At 40.3% G+C, this 21,750-nt stretch overlaps 1 long non-coding RNA gene across 1 annotated transcript in view; it reads right to left on the bottom strand.

The window, feature by feature from the left end:
• LOC129187716 (uncharacterized) overlaps positions 1–21,750 on the bottom strand; it is a 60,266-nt gene that overhangs the window by 13,060 nt on the left and 25,456 nt on the right. The gene's annotated exons all lie outside the window — the stretch shown is intronic.

Here is a 21,750-nt window from a genome sequence, read left to right as displayed (position 1 = left end):
TATAGATGACAACGTCAGACAACTGCTAATGCCGAGTCACCTGCTCACAATGAAATTCACAGCACCGTTACCACCTATGAGTAAATTCATCAGAGAAGACCTGTGTGCACAAAAAGATGGCGTCAAGTTCAGTATCTTACCGAGTCATTGGAAAATACAGTACCTGTCTGCATTGTGACAAGACTTAGGAGCAGGGATGTAAGGATTCGATTCATATCACGATTCCTGGTTGCCGATACGATTCAAGGATGATATTGGTTCATTTAGAACTTGAAATCAATTCAGTAACTTTTTAGCCAAAAATTCAACCAGTGTGAGTGTGAAATAAATACCTGGATACTGAAGGGTGCAGGTGAAGTTTTCTAGATTCCCGTTGTTTTTTGTAAGGGAATCAGATATAAATTCTTAATAATGCTGACATACGTAAGAATAAATAATCAATGAGTACAATTTTGTTTTTAAAATGCAATAAAAAATCAGGATGAGCAGAGGGTGGAATGGTTGTTATGGTTATGGTTTAATTTATTTCGAACATGCATACAGATTGCATTGAATGATTCAGGTTACAATTCACAGTTCCACATGTCCGAAAAGGAATAGGAAGAAGCAGATCCTATTTAATCCTACCCCCTGTTCGTATCACATCAATTGCTAATACATATGTCTATACACAGGTATATTTATATTTTTATATAATATAATATAATAATTTTTTAGTCCTAAAATCCTTGCATAATGCTCTATTTTCTTCCCTAAGGTTTTTAGATTCCTCAAGAGCAGCGCGCAAGGCAGCATTATCTTCCAATAATTCTTTAATATTGTCCTTCAGAATCTTTATCATTGCGTAATGCTCTGTTTTCTTCTACAGGGATTTTAAGAGTCCGCGTTTTCATCTTGCAACTCCTTGATTTCTTTTCGTAGTGCTTTGGTGTCCTTGCTCAGTGCTCCATTTTCTTCCATCATGTTTGTGACATCATGATGGCCATTCATGATCATTTGACAGAGGCTATTGTATTTATATTTGATGTCTGCTTCCAGAAACGGTATGTGCATACTTATTTTTGTAGATTCTTGCATTGTTTGTGATTGAATGCAATTTCTCGCTCTATTCGTGATACAGTACGCTCTTGTGTCTCATTCTTCTCCTTCCTCAAGGTTTGGAACATCAAATCATGTCTCTTGAGAATATTTCAAAGTCGTCCTTGCCTGATTGACCCTATTTCTGATTTTGAGTCAGTAAATCAGTGTCATTTTGCTTTGTGTTTGACATTGTTGCTATGCAACTGCTTTGAACTTCAATAGTTAGCCAGTTAGCTTGACTTTCTTGCAGCTATCAACACCTTGTAACTAGTTTATTTCAAGGAATCTGTACCTCTCGCCTGTTCAAGTTCAGGTTGGGGAATCAGCGAGCAGTGCTGACCTTGTGTTTGTAAAGTGTAGTCAGGAAAGCACTAAAATAGTTCAACTTTCCAGTATCTTCAACAGAGCTCTTGCCATGTACGTCCTTCCCAGTCCATGTCAAAGTTATTTTGGACATAAGACAGCCCGCACTTGAAAAGGCCAAGATAACCAGAGGTCTTTCCAGTCTTCTCTTGTTACAATCATTTGAATAGTCGTGACAATGACATTTAAATGGTTTTTACAATGATGTTCGAGCAGTACCTTCCGTTGTCTACTTTCGTTGTATAGCTTGCTATGATTAATTATTTACTTTAAATAGTGCAATCCAAACTTGCACTTTGCACCCAAACCTGAGGGACATTATGCAAATCCCGCAGCAAATGAATGTGGTATGGTATCTTCAATTAGGTGCTGAAACTTTCTTGCCTGTACGGAGCAGGGGCTTTTTAATGTGCTGATAATCCTCCTGATCAGAGCAGCCATTTAAAAAACGGTGCAGCAACTAGCAAGAATATACAAATGACAGAAGTTTTGCAGCACACATAAGTTTTTTGACCTGGATACGCCACGCTGGATGATGACGTCACTATGCGTCACTGCTACTGGACCGTAAACTACCGTCGAGAGGCATACAAAATGTCCTTACTTTGCATATTGTTCCCATAAATGTCACTTAAAAGGAGTTTCAAATAAGGACAGATGAGTTAAATATGAATACTGAATGAATTGAATCACCTGACCAAAAGAAGAGGAAGCTAATCTACTGGATTTCACAGATCCACTACACCCAGAAGACGATGACGTCACAGACAGGCAGACTGAATCACGTAACATTTAACATCTTTATCGTTAAAAGTGCTAATAAAACACATCCATATAAAGCCATATAAAGCCAGTCGTGCTTAAATCCAATGCTTTATTTCCTAGTATCGATTGAATCGATCGATTACCTTTTAAACGATGTTAGATTGATATGTCATTCAGAATGGAAACTTGCTAAACACAGATCGATGTAGTTGGATCATAGGAATATAAATCGATGCATCGATGTAGTGGATGAATTGTAAATGTAAAAAAAATATATATATAAAAATGACAGCTAATTGCTGGAGCAAGAAGCCAATTGTCAATGTTTAAGTGTTCACAGCAACTGAAGAACTGCATGTCACATCCAGTGTTTGGTTTCCGCTTGCAATTCAAGCATTAAAAAGCCCAGTCTCCACCAAGCAGTACAGTTGTGTTTACTAAGGTATAACATTTTCACTGTTTCATGATAAGAAAGTTGTGTAAGATAAAAACACAGCAGTCTGTAATGAAAAGTCAGCGCCACGAAGAAAGAACAGCAGAGTGACTGCAACAAATCACCTGATATAATTCAACACTGGTTGAAACACATTAGGAAGGAAGGATTTATAGCAGAGCCAGGCTCAGATTTTATTACAAAGAACTGGCTGGTACCCCGCCTGTCGCCCGAAGTCAGCTGGGATAGGCTCCAGCATGCCCCTGCGACCCTAATGAGGAGAAGCGGTATAGAAAATGGATGGATGGATGGATGGAACTGGAATATTAAAAGAGTTTCAGAATTCTATACAATGGCGAGACCTCTGTGTTTGGAGAAACATGGAAGTAATTTGTACATGAACCTTGAATACAAAAGAGCACACAAGCGGACTCCAGGAAGCACACATTTAATCTGTAATCAAAGCTAACATCATTGTGGCATCTACTATGGTGTTTTTAATTTTGGGAAATTGCAACATCTTCATTGTGCAACAACAACAAAGTTGACCTTTATCTAGTTAAGTTGTAAGTGCTTTCATCCATCCATCCATCCATTTTCCAATGCCACTTCTCCTCACCAGGGTCGCGAGGGCATGCCGGAGCCTATCCCAGCTTGACTTCGGGCGACAGGCGGGGTACACCCTGGACTGGTCACCAGCCAATCGCAGTTAGTGCTTTCATTGCAAAAAGAATATTTACAATCCAAAAATTGCAAAAATTGGACATGCTGAGTTGGCAAGCTTGTTGCTGTGTGGAACATGACGTCATCTCTCCCGCGCCGGTATCATTACCAACAGAAAAAAACAATACCAATATGAGCCGATATCAAATTTTTATTCTACCGATAGTATTGGGCAAACGATATTATCAGACATTCCTCTTCTGGAACCTTCAGCACCACATATAAGATTCAGATATGTACAATATATACGTACTGTATATTTGAGCCTGTATCTATCATTCTGACCATTAGAGACGATCCAAAATAAATTCTAAATTGTCCATATACTCTGCATAAAAATAAAATTTCCAAACAGTAAATGCCATATTTTTCTGAAACCTTTTCAATTAAAGCTGAATATCTACAGTTGTGATAGACAGATAAACAGACAGACAAACAGCCAGCTTTGATGTTTAATGTATTTGACTGTCAGATATACCTGGACTCAACTACTTGCAAGTGTGTGTGTGTTTAACGGAGAGAGAGAAGCCTCAGAGAGAAAACATGTGTCTCTAAAAGCCACCTCGTGTTGAATTGCGGTGCTCAAGGTTGGATCGGAGAGCACCACGCGACGGCGTGGGCGGCCTGCATTGACGCAACGGCGCAGGCAGGAGCAACGCATTAACCGACCGACTACTGTTGATGGTCAATTACCCGGATGTCTGCGGTGACAGTTTTTTCACTCTCGCTTTCAGTCAAATGTTCCCCGGGTTCAGCTCTTGTCACATTGCCTTCCACCCCCGCATAGCCCATAATAATAAGCTCCCAAACGGAGCGGCTGATATGTGCGCTCTGGAATCACGGTGGATGCAGAAGCTGATATGTAGGATTGGACCAATGGAAGCCTGAATTAATGATTTATTAATGCTTTTGTGACCTTTTTTAATGTTTGTTTCACATATTTACTTCCTGGTGTTGACAAGAGGGGTTATGTTTCCTCCAGGAGATGGTCACATTCAGGTGATTATCCCTAGTGCCGAACGATTAATTGCATTTGCAATAATATCGCTATGTGATAAAACGTGATTTTCTAACCGCAAAAACTGCAATTTTTATCACAATGCAACAATCAATCAATTAAATTCAGATTTGTGTCAGATATTACAAAATGTGTTTCGTCCGTCGCAATATCGCAGTTCGATAATCGCTCCCTTGCTCCCTTTCAGAAATTAATTGATAAATGATCGCTGTTTCAAGGTAGACTGTGATCTATTGCAGCAGTGGCTCAGGAGGTAGAGCAAGTCTTCCAAAAACCGGAATGTTGGCAGTTCAATCGTCGCTCCCTCCACCCGCTCACTGTTGTTGTGTCCCTGGGCAAGACACTTCACACACCTTGCCTCCAGTGCTGCCCACACTGGCGTATGAATGTGAATGAATGTTTGGTGGTGGTCGGAGAGGCCGTAGGCGCGAATTGGCAGCCACGCTTCTGACCCAGAGCAGCTGTGGCTACAGATGTAGTTTACCACCACCAGTGTGTGACTGAAGTGTGAATCAATAATGGGTTCACCTCACTGTGAAGTCCTCTGGGTACCTTAAAAAGCTCTATGTTAAAATGAATTCATTATTATTATTATTATTAGTCAACACATATGGACATACAAGTGATGTTTAGTATTGTGGTTACTAGGCTGCAGTAATGACACAAAACATTGAGACGTTACCTTACATTACATTACATTAACACTGCAGCCATGGCTTGTCCAGCATGATATAGTGAAAAAAAATTATCCTCCCATCCCGTGTAGAAGTGGCTTCTTTAGTTTAGAAGGAATACTGTACATTCCAGGCTAACTGGATAGCTCGCTAGGTAGCGGCTGTCTCTGCTCCTTGCAGCACAAGAGTTGAAATGTGATGTAAACAATGAATAACAGAGTGTAAAGGTGACTATAGCCGTATTATTTCATGTCTACAGGGCTTTAATAATGTTAATAAAACATATTTAGAAAGTCATAAACAGGTTTTCTTTGCTCTAAGTACAAAAATATTCAATTTAATAACATTCAATCCTATTTTGTGGAAATTCATTTATTGCGGTTGGGTCTGGAACGACTATAGTTGGCATCCGTTACACATGCACACTGCACTTCTATTTGTTGTGTTCTGTTGTTGTGAGTAGTAAAATTAAGAAAGATTCAAACTTGTAAAAGTTTCTAAGCTGTTGTTTTAAAATGTTTTCCAGACTATTTGTCTTTAGTGGACGAGAGGACAAATGGCTCTTTTCATCGTAAAGGTTGCCGGACCCTGCACTAGGGCTTCCTATTGGACAATCAATACACTAATGTGGGATCACCGACACTTTTTTAAACTGTTGAAAAGTATTGTAATATGGGGCCTTTAATTAGTCAAGACTTGCTGTCATTTCTGTGATTGGACATACCGGTTTGACTCCATGTTGAATAACTTGCAGAACTAAAAAAGCAAACAAAGACTTTATGACTTGGTCTACTATGGATCGAAGTCCAGTGTTTTGTTGACCTAACCTGAAACATAAATTGACTAATACCCATGGCCCCTGTCTGCATGGACACTACACGTAGTCTACAGTCTTTGTAAAGACAAACCACTGTATGGGATCTACGCATATACTGTACATCACACACTTAAAAGAGACCTTCTGAAAAAGCAATTTACTGCTGAGGCCATAAAAAATTGGTTTTGTTTTGTGAGAAGATGACGAGAGAAGAAGAGGTTCTGATGACGTCTCTGATCCAGTTGTTAGGGAAGATGACAGGTGGGCGGTTTGGGCCACATGGTACGCACCATTCTTTTACCATGTATCAGAGTGCAGCTGGGTGTGTGTTGGTGTGGGTGTGTTTGTGGCCTCTGAGAGCAAGCGCCTGGCAGTGAGTTGAGTCACCCTGGCTGGTAATCGCTCTGACATTCAATTCTAATAAACAGCGGCAACATAATGGTACCTGTTGGCTTTGTATGCATGCATGCATCCAAACACACATCAAAAGCCCTCCACTTAGGGCTGTGTTAAGATCCTGACTCAAGCCTGTTATGACTGGAGGATGCAGAGGCGGCAGAAGGGGACAGGCGGCAGAAGGGGACGGCCGGCTTACACCAACTTTGAGAAAAGGGGCAGTCAGTTTAGGGAAATATGGTGACCTTCCAAAGATGGTAGGGGAAATATCCTTTGCGAGAAAGGTGATGAGAAGTGAATTAATCTTGAAAGATGCAGGGATTTTTTGCAGTTTGGTATATTTGCATGTATCACTCTACTACACTGTCTGCATGGAGGGGGTGTGTGTGCATGTGTGTGTGTGAGCTCATCAGCATGTTTAAGGTCACGTGTGATGTCACAGGGCTTCCCCATGACTGGTGTTTTTGTGGTTTGTCCTTGACTCACTGTGGTTTCCCCGTATCGCTAATAAGCGTGTGTGTGGATGAAAGTGGTGAAGAGTTAAAAGAGAGTGTAAACAACACAACAAAACAACAAAATACCCTCTGGCTAAATAATGTTAATAATAATAAGACGTACTGTACTAAGCAAGCTGAAAGGAACAAACATAAATGAGCATCTGACAACGCTGACATTATCCAGAAAGCACGTGACTTAAAGGAAAACTGCAATTTTGGGGGGAATTATGTCCATCATACACAATCCTTACGTAAGACAGAACACACATATCTTTCTCCTTTCTGTGTGTTGTAAAGATATAAAAACTGATAAAAAGAGAGAGCTCATTACTGCACGTAATGAGACACACCTATGACGCCTGCAAAAACCGCTATTAAAACACCTCCAAAAACCGCCAACAAGGTTTTATGGTTTTAATACATGCTGTGGCCATGTAGTAACAGGTACCGTAAATTCCGGTGTATAAGCCGCACCCACTAAATTTCGAGGAAAAAAATGATTTGTTCATATATAAGCCGCACCGGTGTATAAGCCGCAGGTGTGCACGTCATAAAATGGGATATTTAGTGCACAGAAAGACGTTACACAGAAAGATGTTTTAAACTTTTAATAAAATAAATGGGTTTTTTTTCAAACAGTGCTTTTTAAAAAAATTATGGCATCTTTATTTTACCAGGTAAGATTAGTTGACAACAGGATCTCATTTACAATGATGACCCTGTAAAGAGACCCCAGCATAAACTAAAAACAAAACATATACAATGTTTATATAGATAAACATTGATGTAAAAAAGACAATATACCTAATTGCTCATGTATATGAAGACCAGAATGACTCCACACTTACAACAGTCATCTATAGGACTGCTGCAGTTTCTGTTTGAACAGGTGGAGTGAAGGAAGAGCTGAATGTTTAAGGGAGTGTTGAAGGGAGTTCCACTTAGTTGCTGCAGCAAAACTGAAGGGATTTTGTCCAAAGACAGTGCAGGCTTTTGGAATAGACAGCTTAATGATGTTACTGGATCACCGGTGATAGTTATGGGAAAGGTGCAAGAGCTTGGTGAGGTATTGAGGTGTTTTCCCTTGAAGAGTCTTACGCAAAGCAGCCATATGACGTCTACGCCTATGGTGCTACGTACATTGCGTGAGTTTTACGTAGGGTCACTTGGGGAATTACTGGATATTGCACACTATTTCTGCTGGAGTTAATGCCCTGGACTTCATAAGAAACACAGTGCAATAGCACCTTTGTGGCCACCAGACCACTGATGAACGTGACACACCTTTGAGTCATCATAGTGCATGGAGCCCCCGGCGGATGCACGTATGTATCAACAACGCAATCGCTGCACAAATTCCAATACGTCCCTTATTTTTTTTTCCATTCAACATAACAGGCTTTGAAATATTGGCAGTATATTTATGGTGTTTATTGAATAATCCAAATCCAACAATATTTAACTTTGGAGTTTAGTATATATTGTGCTTGCTGTTGCTCACTGTAAACCGTAGCATGTGCATGCATACCCGGCTCCACTTAAATACAGCAACAGCGTTAGCAAATGCAGAGACAGGTGGCTTCTCGGTGTTTTTTGGTTGTTTCCTGAACGTTTTTTGCCGTTGTGATGACTATCTTAGCAATAGCGTTTTCCAAAATACATATTTAAACGATTAGTAATAGTTCTGAAGTATATGATGACCGCATATTAGCCGCACCGATGTTTAAGCCACAGGCTTCAAAGTTTGTAGAAAAAAGTAGCGACTTATACACCGGAATTTACGGTACATTCTTGATAACATGCAATACTGACAATATTTTTCCGTATTTTGGTCACTTTAAGCATTACCGGAATTTCCTTCCTGGGCACATTGATTTCACATAGCAACATAGAAACGAACGCCTGCACCTAGTGTTAACTTTTCCAAACTCAAAAATAAAAACACAGCAGCAGTGGCGACAACTCCAGTATGTAGCTTGGCCTTTTTGGTAGTGGTCTGAAGCATTGAGAGCATGGCAATTATACGTTGCGGACGAGTTTGTGGTGAAGCTAGTCGCTAGCTGGCTAGTAGCCTGCCGGTGTGGTGTGGCAAGGAATCAATACACCAGTAACGTAGTTCGATCAGCGTAACAATGTTAATAATAATAATAACAATGTCACTGTATCTTCGTTAATATGCATGCCACATTATATGTAAATGGAGCGTTGTTAGGGAAGGGAAGGTTGGAGCGTGATCGGATCGGCGGAGCGTCTGCAGTAATACGGTCGCTGTACCAGACCGTCGTGGTGAAGAGAGCACTGAGCCGGAAGGCGAAGCTCTCAATTTACCAGCCGATCTATGTTCCCACCCTCACCTATGGTCATGAGCTTTGGGTTGTGACCGAAAGAATGAGTTTACTCCGTAGGGTGGCTGGACTCAGTCTAAGAGATAGGGTGAGGAGCTCAGTCATCCGGGAGGAGCTCAGAGTAGAGCTGCTGCGCCTTCACATCGAGAGGAGCCAGTTAAGGTGGCTCGGGCATCTAGTTCAGATGCCTCCCGGCATGCCCAGCCGGGAGAGGCCCCGGGGCAGACCTAGGACACGGTGGAGGGATTACAGGTATGTCTCACAGCTGGCCTGGGAACGCCTTGGTGTCCTCCCGGTGGAGCTGGAGGAGGTGGCCAGGGACCGGGAAGTCTGGGCTTCCCTACTGAGACTGCTGCCCCCGCGACCCGTACCTGGATAAGCGAATGGATGGATGTATTCCCATTTTATGACTTTACTGCATGTTTACTTTTATTTTTATCCTTGTTTTTAACATGTTATTCTTTATTTTGCTAAATACTGCACAAGTTATATCATTTATTTTTTAAACTCCTATTTGCTTCCTGGTATTTGATTTTTTTTCCCAAAACCTTCCTTTCTTTTCTTTACACAGGAAGTGAAGAAAATTTAACTGACAAAATGTTAGCAAATGAAATATTGTAAGTGTCAACATGTAAAAGATATGGTGTGAATGATTCATCAGTAATTGACATGGAGAAGGGATAGGATGAAATAAGCTCTGCTACTTCCTACTCCCTTTCGGGCATATTGAATTGTGAATAGGTAACCACATGACGTTTCTTAAAGTCACTTATTAAAGCTCCTGTATGTCACCGGCTCAAGATTACATTTTTTTCTATCAAAAAATATAACACCACCACCACTGGCTAGCATATGTGGTGTAAATGAACAGATTAAACCAAAAAGTATATTTTTCACAATTACAAAGTAAACTGTCTGAATAAGATGACTCATCACTCAACGACTGTCTGGTATTCATGTACATGTCTGCAGCGTGTGCACACACACTAGGCATGGGCCGGTATGATAACCTCGGGCAAAAATATCACGGTTTCACAGTATTATAATTAAAGAAGTGCAAAGGCTGTCTCTCTAGCCAAGCAGGGACAATGGATGAGGTGGGAAGGCGTGGAGAAGAGAAAGCTCACCTGGAGGCAGCTCTGGGAAATGGAAACAAGAAACATCAGCTTTATCATAAGAGCTACATATGATGTGCTCCCATCCCCAAAAAACCTTCACCAGTGGTATGGAGAGGACCAAACCTGCACCCTCTGACCAAATTCAGCGACTCTCAAACACACCTTGACCAATTGTAGGACCGGCTTCACACAAGGCCGCTAGACCTGGAGGCACAATCAGGTCCTCAAGAGTCTGGCAGCAGCCCTTGAGAGCAAGAGGGACACCATCAACTCCTTGCCCTCGAGGGCCGCCAATTCCATCTCTGTGCCAACATTCGTTCGAGAGGGACAGACCCAGCCTAACCACCCAGCTACCAAACCAGGAACTGGACATTGTTGGTCATGGTTTAAGCCATGACCCGGGATTGGAAGACGCTAGTTGATATTGGCAAGCAACTAATCTTTCCCCCAGAGATTGCAACCACCACCCTCAGGCCAGACTTGGTGCTAGGGTCCCCTTCACTAAAGGTGGTCTACATCATAGAACTCACGGCCCCATGGGCGGATTCCACCGAAGAGGCCTACGAATGAAAGAAACTGCGCTACACACATCTGGCAGCACATGCACAACAACAAGGAGGGAAGGCCAAGGTCTATCCAGCTGAAGTACGATGAAGAGGTTTTGTGGCTTCTTCTACCAGCAGGCTTATGAAAGACCTTGGCATTCATGGACAGGCTCTGCGACGGACAGAGGAGTTACTTTTCACCCACCCTCTATTGCTGGGTTGCACATGACATCACTTCCAGCTGAGTTCGGCACGGGCTCAAGCAGGTAGCGGGAAAACAAAAAAGTTCAAGAAACAACTAAAAAATGCAGCGGAAAGTGGATGCTAAACCTGTTGCTCTCGTTGAGGGGAGCCGAGTATGAAGATGCTCGACCAACAAATGTTTCAAATAAATGAAACTGTTGCAATTCCCAAACTCCTCACAACACAATATCAGTGAACATTATTACTGTTGGGAATATGTCACTTTGTTTGCGTGCGTTCAGGGCTGTGCTTGTTAGCACCTGGTTTCCGGTGACACCCATCAGAGTTCTAGACCACACTGCTGGCAAAACACGGATTGCTGTCACTCATCTTTCGATCCTATCTTGCAGTCAATCTGTTTGTTTACACTTAGTAATCATCTTTGTTTACACTTATTTTGTTGACTAAATTAATTCTACGAATCTTACAATAATAATATGGGGGATCATTCCAGGGCTAAATAGGGATAATAATCGCTGCTCACTGGTCTTTTGCAATGTGCATATAGCTGTCAGTGTCACTTATTGACGGTTTGTGTGTGTTATATCATACTCATCACAACACATCAGTGAATGTTATTATTGTGTTATTGTTGTGAATGTGACGCTTTGTTGGCTTTGCTGTGAGTTCATGGCTGCGTGTGTTTGAATCTGGTTCCCGGAACGTGTTCTGGTCGTAACGTCACAGCCAAGATGGCGTCAGTTCAGAGTTCAGGGTGTGTCAAAATCATGGTCATGGTAATGGTTTAATTTTATTTGAATATGCATACAAGTTACAGTGGAATACATCACATAATTCAATTAACAGTTCCACATGTCCAAAAGCAGTAGGAATAAGCAATGCTTACAGTATTTAATACTACCCCCCATACGTTCCACATCTATTGCAGTACATTTATTCACTTCCTGTATTCCATATGTGATTTTTAAATCATGATGATATAATTATTGCTTTTTTTCATAATAAATAGAAATCATATATAATAATCAGTGTAATAATAAATAAATAATAATGAATTAAGACAAACATAAACAAGTTCAAGACTCTTCTTTCTTGTATTTTGCAAACATCAACTGCTCGTATTGTTTCTTAAAAATTCTCAATTTGGTTCACTGTTTGAATTCCTTACTCAATCAGTTCCATAATTTGATTCCACATACAGAAATGCTTGGTTTGTAGCGTTGTTCTCGCATATAAGTGTTTCAAGTTTAGTTTTTCCCTAAGCTCATGTTTCTCCTCTCTTGTAGAAAAGTATTGTATGGCATTTATTATTAATAATAGTAGTTAGTAATAGGTTATTGTTAGCTTTATGCATTATTTTAGCGGTTTGAAAATGTACTAAATCAGCAAATTTTAATATTTGTGATTTTAAAAATAAGGGATTTGTATGTTCTCTATTATGGATTATCCTCACTGATCTTTGTTGAAGTACATTTAGCGAGTGGAGATTGCTTTTATAGTTATTACCCCATATCTCCACACAGTAAGTCAGAATAAGTAAAGAGTTTGGAGTGATTATTGATCAAGAACAAATTTAGCTTTATTCAATATTGAAGTATTTCTTGCCATCTTATATTAATTTTGTCATCTATTATGATCCATCCATCCATTTTCTATACCGCTTCATCCTCATTAGGGTCGTGGGGGCATGCTGGAGCCTATCCCAGCTGACTTCGGGCGACAGGCGGGGTACACCCTGGACTGGTCGCCAGCCAACACTCACATTCATACCTATGGACAATTAACCATAGGTAATTAACCTGGCGTTAATAGGTAATTAACACCAATTAACCTCACCTGCATGTTTTTGGGAATGTGGGAGGAAGCCGGAGTGCCCGGCGAAAACCCACGCGCACACGGGGAGAACATGCAAACTCCACACAGAAATGCCCAGGGGAGAATCGAACCCAGGTCTTCCCAATCTCCAGGATGTTCCTGTATTGGCCAACGTGCTAACCACTAGACCACCGTGCTATTATGATCTATTATGATCCCCAGAAATCTACTCTGTCTATTTGTATTTGGTCGTGCGTGTCCAATCTTCTAATACCAAATAGAATTATTTTAGTTTTACTTAAGTTCAAGGATAATCAGTTTTTATCAAACCATCTTTTTAAAATGGCCATTTCATTCGTGACTTTCTTAATTAGCTCTTGTGTGCTTTCCCCAGAACAAATGGCAGTAGTGTCATCCGCAAATAATACCAACTTTAAGTCTTTCGTCACTTTATAGATATCACTGATACACAAGTTGAACAGTCTTGGTCCCAGTATGGACCCTTGGGGTACTTCAGATGTGATATTTAAACTTGAAGATGTGTATTCTCCTAGCTTTACATATTGCTTCCTGTTAGCTAGGTAGCTTTTAACCCAATTCAAAACTAATCCTCTGATTCTGTACCTTTCTAATTTTGTAATTAGGATGTCGTGATTAATTGTCTCAAAGACTTTTGTGCCATGAATACTGCAGCTGCACCCTTTCTGTGGTCTCTAGCGTTTGTAATTTCCTCCGCAATTTCAATCAGTGCCATGGAGGTTGAATTGTTAGCTCTGTATCTGTATTGACTATCTGCGAGTAATTCATTCTTCATAAATTTGTCCAACCTGTTATTGAGGAGCTTCTCGATAATTTTAGAAAATTTAGTTAATAAAGAAACTGGTCTGTAATTTGTAAATTGATGTTTGTCTTCATTTAAAAAAAATTGAACTACTCTAGCTATTTTCATTTTGTTAGGGAATTTTCCAGTCTGAAATGATAGGTTACTGATGTGCGTATGTCAGCGGTTCTACGATCTCATTGATAATCCTTTTTATTGTTTCCATTTCGATTCCATCAGGAATACAATCAGTCGATACAATCAGTTGATGTTTTTGCTTTACAATTATTGACAGTATCAGTCATTTCCTTGTTTGTTATATCAGTGACAAACATGGAATTAGGATTCCTCTCTATTGTGTCTCTCCTTTCCTCCATTGTCCAGAATTTTGGAATTTATTTTTCCAGTTTTGGTCCAATATTTACAAAATAGTTGTTGAACATTTCAACTACCTCATTCATATCGTCATTATTGGTGTTTCCAGACATAAAATAATGAGGGTAGTCTGCTTTCTTAGTGCTGTTCCTTATAATTCTATTTAAAATGCCCCAAGTTGATCTTATGTTATTTTTATTCTTATCTAATAATTGACCATAAAATTCCTTCTTACACATGCTCAAGATTGTTGTCAACTTATTTGTATATGTCTTATATGTTTTTTCTGTTTCTTTAGTTTGTTGAATGATACATTTCCTGTATAATGTATTCTTCTTCTTACAGGCATTTTTTTGTCCTTTTGTCATCCATGGCTCGTTATTTTTCTTTTGCTTCTTGGACATTTCTCAACTGTTCCACATTAGTATGCACAACAGAGTTTCAAAACATTTCAGTGGTTGTAAAGAACCGAAAATGGTCATTTCTTGAATTTGCAGCAATAGGAGGTCATATTTCCTGAAAGCAAAAATGATTTGAATCCAAAACATTTTAACAGGCCAAATTAAATGTTAACACACGACCCCTTCTTCGATCTAACCTTCACAATTCTTGAATCTATTGAACTTTGTGAGTTTTTGGAGAGTCTCTGTTTGAATTTCTTTGCAAGATGTCAAAATAGCCTCCCACAGCTGCTGTTTTGTTGTCAACTGCCTCCCTCCCTCATAGGTATTTTGCTTGATGATGCTCCAAAGGTTCTGAATTGGGTTGAGGTCAGGGGAAAATGGGGGCCATACCATGAGTTTTTCCTCCTTTTACGCCCATAACAGCCAATGACAGAGGGGTATTTTTTTGCATCATGAGATTGCGTTGTCATGCACAAAGATCATTTTGGTACGTATTTGCTTGCGTATCTTTCATGACAATTTTGATTGAACTATGAATTGTGCGACAGCTTGGGTGTTCAACTGTAATAAAATTAAAAATGATGCTGCAGAGACATTGACGAAACTGCCCAATAAGTGGTGATGTCTTGACAGATTTACATTTAGTATGATCATGACTGCAAGAATAGTCCCTAACGTCCGCCATTTAATAACCTCTGTTACGAGTTTCTGACACAATAAAAAGCCTGCGTGGTTTTGTGGGAAATTTGTTCCTTTTGAATTCCTTTCAGCAACAGTTGCTGACTGTCAAGCAAAGTCGACTTTGATAGCCTGCGAGACTTCTTTGCTCGGGGGCCACTTTTGCAATCGCTTGAAACGGCGTGCCGCTATCGGTGCACGCTTGCAGAGTACCACAGTGCAACACACGCTCTTACGCACATCAATCATGCAGGCTCTCCTGACGTGTCTACCGACAAGTTCCTGCAGAGCATTCTTCCAATGTTTTTACACGATCCCATCAGCTCGGCCCCACTCATGCCATTCTTTTCATTCCTGCCAATGCTGCGACACATCTTTTATTTGCATCCCTGCGCAGCATTAGTGGCCTCTGCTGTCATCGCAGCTTTTATTTTGTATTTACAACAGGCCCTTTCTTTATACTGCCCTCCCTCCACCCAACACTGGAATTATTATTTGTATTAAACCCGATTCAAAAGCGACAGTGCTTTTCAGCAGGTTGTCACGCCCTCGCCATTGTGCGGCCAACTTGCTGATGAATTCTACTGACAGTCGCTTCTCTCTTTTAAAACAATTCACTTTTACTTTGAAATATATATATAATTCTCTTTGAGTGGCGGAGGTGAAAGCATTATGAAGATGTGTTGGCGGAGGGAGAAAATGAGCGAAAGCGGGTGAGAGTGGCTCGGTGGCGCTCCGTGAGTGGGCTGCCGTGCATTCTTTTTGCCTTATTCACTCGCCGAGCGTGGGCGCCTAATTCATGTTTGCATTCAGCAGGTTTACCTAAGGGAGGGGAATGTTTTATCACACGCTGTCTTTGAAATCGATGACTAATTGTACTGCCTTTTTTCTGTCCTTCCAGGTCCATTTTCTCCCTGTCCCTGCACTTATTTCAACCCTGCTCACTTCTCGGTTTGGTCCTTTGGAGGGTGTAAATAGAAAGGTGGAGGTCCATGTTGTTACATTGTGTAGCATTAATGTACATACTCTACACCAGGGGTCACCAACGTGGTGCCTGCGGGCACCAGGTAGCCCCCCACGACCACATGAGGTGCCCGCAGGCCTGCTTTTCATTCAGGTTTTCAGTTAATAATGTGAGAACACTAGAAAGAAATGTATTCTGAAACATAAAATGTGAGTTGTGGATACCAGCATTTTGTGAATGTTTTGGTAAAACAAGCATATTTGATCTGTTTGGGTTGAAAATCATTTCTACAAAAATGAGTAGCTCGTGGCCATTTTCATTTTCTAAAAGTAGCTCTCACAAGAAAAAACGTTGGTGACCCCTGCTCTACACTGTTATAACTTAAATATTGGACCGCAGTCCGTTTCAGTGCTCAAAAGATAACAGTATGTCCGCAAACTAACAGTATCAAGGGTAGGGACATGCATTGCAACACATTTCCTTCATAGAGAAATTGAAAAAAAATCGCTCACTAATTGTTATTTCAAAATAGATAACGTTAATTTCAAATTTGATTGATTAATTGTTTTTCCTCAATTAAATATTTATTCCAGGAAGAAAATCAACACATTTAAAGAAAAACTGCACTTTTTTTTGTAATTTTGTCCGTCATTCAAAATTCTTATGTGAGACATGAACACAAAGGTCTTTCTCATATCTGTGCGTTCTAAAGATATAAAAACAGCTAAAACGAGGCAACTAAGAATGCATGTAATGGGATGCAACTATTCCGCATGTAAAGCCTTCTGAAAAAAAATGCCAGAAACGCTCTATTTACATAATGTGGCCAACATATTATCATGCTAGAGCAACATTTTTATTATTGTTATTAACACAGTTACGCCGAAGAACGTTACTGGCGTAATGACACCATGGCACATCACACCGGCTAGCTACTAGTCGGCTAGCGGTTCACCACACATTTGCTCACAGCGCGTCAGCACCACGTTCAAAATATATCAGACGAGCAAAATTCCCCAAAAAAGTGCAGTTTTCTTTTAAATGTACAGTATAAATAAATCAATAAAGAGATGTACCATAGTGGCGGTTGCTAGGAAATACTGTACATTTGGGAAAGTTGCACTTCTATGTGGCACAAACATCCATTTAAGTAAAGTGCAAACTGATACCGATATGAACAGGTATTTCACAGATAATATCAATCGGCTGATGGTATCCTCTGTATTACGTTTGATTTATCACAGGCGTTTTGCCATTCACCATGTGTGTGTTGTTTGGCCAAGATGTGCATATGTATATGTCACCAAAATTTTGCTGATGTCAGGTTCGCATTGACAGTGTATATCCAGTCAGTCCATTTATGTTGCAGTGGCACTGGCTGACATCCTAATTTATTCGGAAAAGGACAGATTTTCATGTGAGAATAGCCCATTCCATCAATCTTTTTTCTGTATCTTTACGCCGCTATGATGCAAAACCAAACTGGACATAATGGGAGAAAAATAATCAAAATTGTGTCACTTGAACTTCGTAGCTTGTGTGGGACCATATGAAAGCGACCTACTGGTGATGGTAACTTTCCCGCGCCCGGTGGAACCTCACTCGAGATAGATAGATAGATAGATAGATAGAGCCAAACAACAGTGGACTCATACTGGACTGATAATGTCCAATTACATATCATTACCCTATTAAAATAATGGCCTAAGTCATATTTTCAAGTTTTTGGGAAAACACAAAAAAACAGACTCAGAGAAGGACAGCTTGTACTGGACCATGCTACCATTAAGGACCATTAACACTCCTTCTACCAGAATTCTGCAACTACTAGAATGACCATAGCAGTCATTTTGACTCTTTGTATATAATTTGGATTACCATTAAAAAGATCTAAAAATAAATTGGTGGAATAGGTAAAAAACACATCAGGACACTAAATGAAAACTATAGTGATTGACTATATAACATAACTTCTGTGCAATTACACATGCAAACTCGAACTGCAACCATTTTCCCTGAAGCAAGGCTAAAGCCTCCATAGCTGTCACCTTCTTTCTACTTGTCATTTTTGCCTCTCTTGGGTTTAGAGTGACGCTATAGCTAGGTTTTAGCATCACAGAGCATAAAAACAAACAGCCAATAGAGCAGGAGGAAGGGCGGGAAAAATGTAGCAAATAGTGAAATATGACACCCCCTGTAAAAAGCAGGCAGTCAATTTGACTGCTATGGTCATTTGAGGTAGTAACACTCAGATCTCTTTTGTGTTTTGAAATTTTAATGATAAAACAATGTTAGAATAAAATATACACACATTTAGGAAAAGTCAGGGTCCTATGGGTACATTTTTTAACCAAGTTATGACATTGCAAATTTTGAAAACAGTCAAAATGACTGCCTTGGGAGTTCGCGTGTTAAGGACCATTAAGTTTCATGATTTCATCATGCTTGACCAATCAATCAATCAATCAAAAATGTTGACTTAGGCCATTTTATTATTTTGCCAAAGACACCCTCTTGACATAGGCCTTTGTCGTACAGAGCATAAAGAGCATGATCCTTTCAACTAAGGATTTAGGTCAGGGGTCGGGAACCTTTTTGGCTAAGAGAGCCATGAAAGCCACATATTTTAAAATGTATTTCCGTGAGAGCCATATCATATTTTTTAACACCGAGTACAACCAAATGTGTGTATACAGTATTTAAGGAATACTAGCAATTTTAGAATATCAGTCTCTGAATGTATTCTTTGTAATAATGTTGTTATATTGAAGCTAACCAATAATAAATAACTTTTTACCATTAATGCAACTTCTGGTGCTGCATGGTTTTGTGACCTACTCCGTATCTTTCTTTCTTTTCCTTTTTCATCAAAAGGGTTGTCTCTTCACAATTAGCTAGCTGACTATTTGATTAAAGAAGGTTTGATTAAAGGAGGGACAACCCCAATAATAATCAAGTTTTGGTGTCTGACACGGAAAACATGGGAAGGACAGCTGGAATTGCGCTAGAAAAAAAAATGGATGGGTTAAAATGCATTACAATGCATATTTTGAATTTTGTAATGTTTCTGTTTCTGTAATGTTTTACTTTAAAATGTCAGGAAAACAAATTAAAATAAACACATTTTATGGTGTTAAGAAATGTCTGAGAGCCAGATGCAGTCATCAAAAGAGCCACATCTGGCTCCCGAGCCATAGGTTCCCTACCCCTGATTTAGGTGATCTTACCAGAGATGGCCAACATTACCAAGCGATGATTTAAGTCAAAAACAAATTTTCGTCAAAAAATTACTAAGGCCATTAATAGGGTGACGACATTTTTCTCTTGAGGCCGTCATGTCCTACTGTATATCCAGATTGGGCAAAACAATTGGAATTGCATCACTTGAACTTTCCAGTGAGAACACTGCCGAATCGTGGCGCCAACTTTGCCAGTCTGGAGGATCCTCAATCCTTTCACTTTCCACCTGATTGTTGTTGATTATTGCACAAATGTGTTACTTGCTACTTCCGAACCCCAGCTCTCTTTATTTCGCATTGGCAATGCATGCTATATGTTACAGAACATGCCTTTCAAATGCTAGTTTGGGTTTCTTCTGCGGCCAAGTATTGAAATCAGGCCAATTGATCAAATTAATTGTGAGGAACTGATTGATTGATCAAATTCTGCCCATCCCGAACCACTACATACCATTGTGGATACAAATGCTAAATACATGAAATTCTGCATGATCAGAAAAAAATTTTCAAATTAAATTACATTTAATTTGCCCATTGTACCAAAGTATTTTGGAGGACACCATCCAGTTGGCGAGATTGTACCCCCAAAAGGTAGAATGATGTATTTTTCTTTTTTCCAAAGAGTGAGTAATGTGAAAAATGTGTGAGTCCATGCTCTGAATATCTCTCGCTCTCTGAGAAAAACACTAACGCCCGGGAGAGCAGTGCCTGCATGGCCTTGGGAACTGAGAACAGAATACTCTGAGGTCTGAAGAAGGAGAGGGAGAGCGACTGACACAGTTGAAAAAAAAAAGAAAAGAAAAAGGAAAAAAAAAAGAACGAAGAGAAAGGAGTGCATTCTCCCAACATGAGTCACCTCTCAGTGAAAGCTTTGTAATTTAAGCCACACATGGTGAGGAAGAAAGAGAGGCAGGGTGAGAGGGAAAGATGGAGAGAGACAGACGGAAAAGGTTAGCCATCGCAAGGAAAAAAAAACAGTGGCTTTTTGGTGAGCGTACCTGATGTTACCCATCATTGCTCCCCGCCTGCTGATTACGCATCAAGTGGCCGATCGCGTACGCTGACGTCGGTTTGTTAGAATCTAATGATCAACCTTGCTGATGAAAACCCCTCACTGCCACACTGTAAACACATTATTTCACCACATCCTCATGATTCATTTTACCCCCCCCCCCCCCCCCCCCCCCAAAAAAAAAATGCTGCTGTGGAATAGCAGATCCTGCAACAAGTAAAGTTACAACAAAACAATCTGCTTCTTCTGAGGGTGATCTAGGACTTTCTTTGAGCGTCCTGGGCCAGAACCATCTGTGAGAAAGGAACTGACAGGACATATGCGCCTTTATTTGCAGAGTGTATTCGAAAATTCTAAAAAAGGTCTATTTTCTTGGATTTTACTTTGGGAGGGTTGGCGATCGGCAGAACCTGACAGATGAAACCGATCTTAACCACCAGTATTATCTAACTCCACAAAGGTCTGAAAGTCAGCCATTTGCTTTTCCATTCTGACAGCTAGCAAGCTAAGGCTAAATCGGCTAAAGCTAAAGCTAGTGGGAGCAAAGAGCCAGACAACAGCCCACTGTTAGCACTTATGAGCTTATAGCTACTAAGAGGAAAATGACAGAATTCATAACATTGGACGCACAGCCATTTTCAGTCACTGTGTACATTATTTTGGTAAGAAGCTCAAATCAGGTCCGCAGTGTAACTTGTTGCGAAAGTTTTGTTTGTTTTTAAAAGGTGAAAAATAAAAGACTACAAGAACTGATATAATTTCGTAGTTTGGACAGCAATTTTCTCAGCTTTTCATTTAAATTGGAAAGAACAACACGTTTGTATAGTTTCACGGGTATTGTTGCACGTTTTTCAACCAAATGAGATTGCAACATTAAAGATGCATGCTGTCATGTTTTTAAAAATGGTATCGGCCAAAATTGGAAACGGTAGGTCAGGCTTTTTTAAAGATCGGGGATTGGCCAGAAGATTGTGATCAGTGCAGCCCTAGTTAGCATGTGTCCTCAAACTTTAATCAAGAGAAAACCGAGGACAGGAAAAAAACAGCGTGCAGCAACAAAGTGCAGTGTGGCATATAATACTGCAGCATCCAGCGCAAAAGCACAGTAACAGGGTAAGCTACTGTTAGAATGTGTCCACAAATTCTATCCGAGAGAAGACTAAGGGCAACAAGAAAACGGAGCACCACAGCAAAGAGGAGACTGGAGTATAATACTGCAGCCACCAGAGCTAAGGCACAGCTACAGGGTGAGCTAACATTAGCATGTTTATCCTTCTTGTTTCTAGCCTTGTATTCCCAAATGTTGTGGCGATGATGAAACTCCACGACCAGGGCGTGACCAGCAGTGGTCACCCTAATCGTCACCCTAATTGGAACTCCTACTATTCGTAGTACCTGGTAGCACCGGCTTTTGCCATTCTGCTACTAGAGGGCTACACCTAAATTGAGCCTTTACCAAGATAAT

Source organism: Dunckerocampus dactyliophorus, chromosome 9 (genome assembly GCF_027744805.1).
Source record: "Dunckerocampus dactyliophorus isolate RoL2022-P2 chromosome 9, RoL_Ddac_1.1, whole genome shotgun sequence".
Classification (NCBI taxonomy): Eukaryota; Metazoa; Chordata; class Actinopteri; order Syngnathiformes; family Syngnathidae; genus Dunckerocampus; species Dunckerocampus dactyliophorus.
Note: the sequence above shows the minus strand (reverse complement) of the source record. Positions and strands in the feature narration are given on the sequence as shown.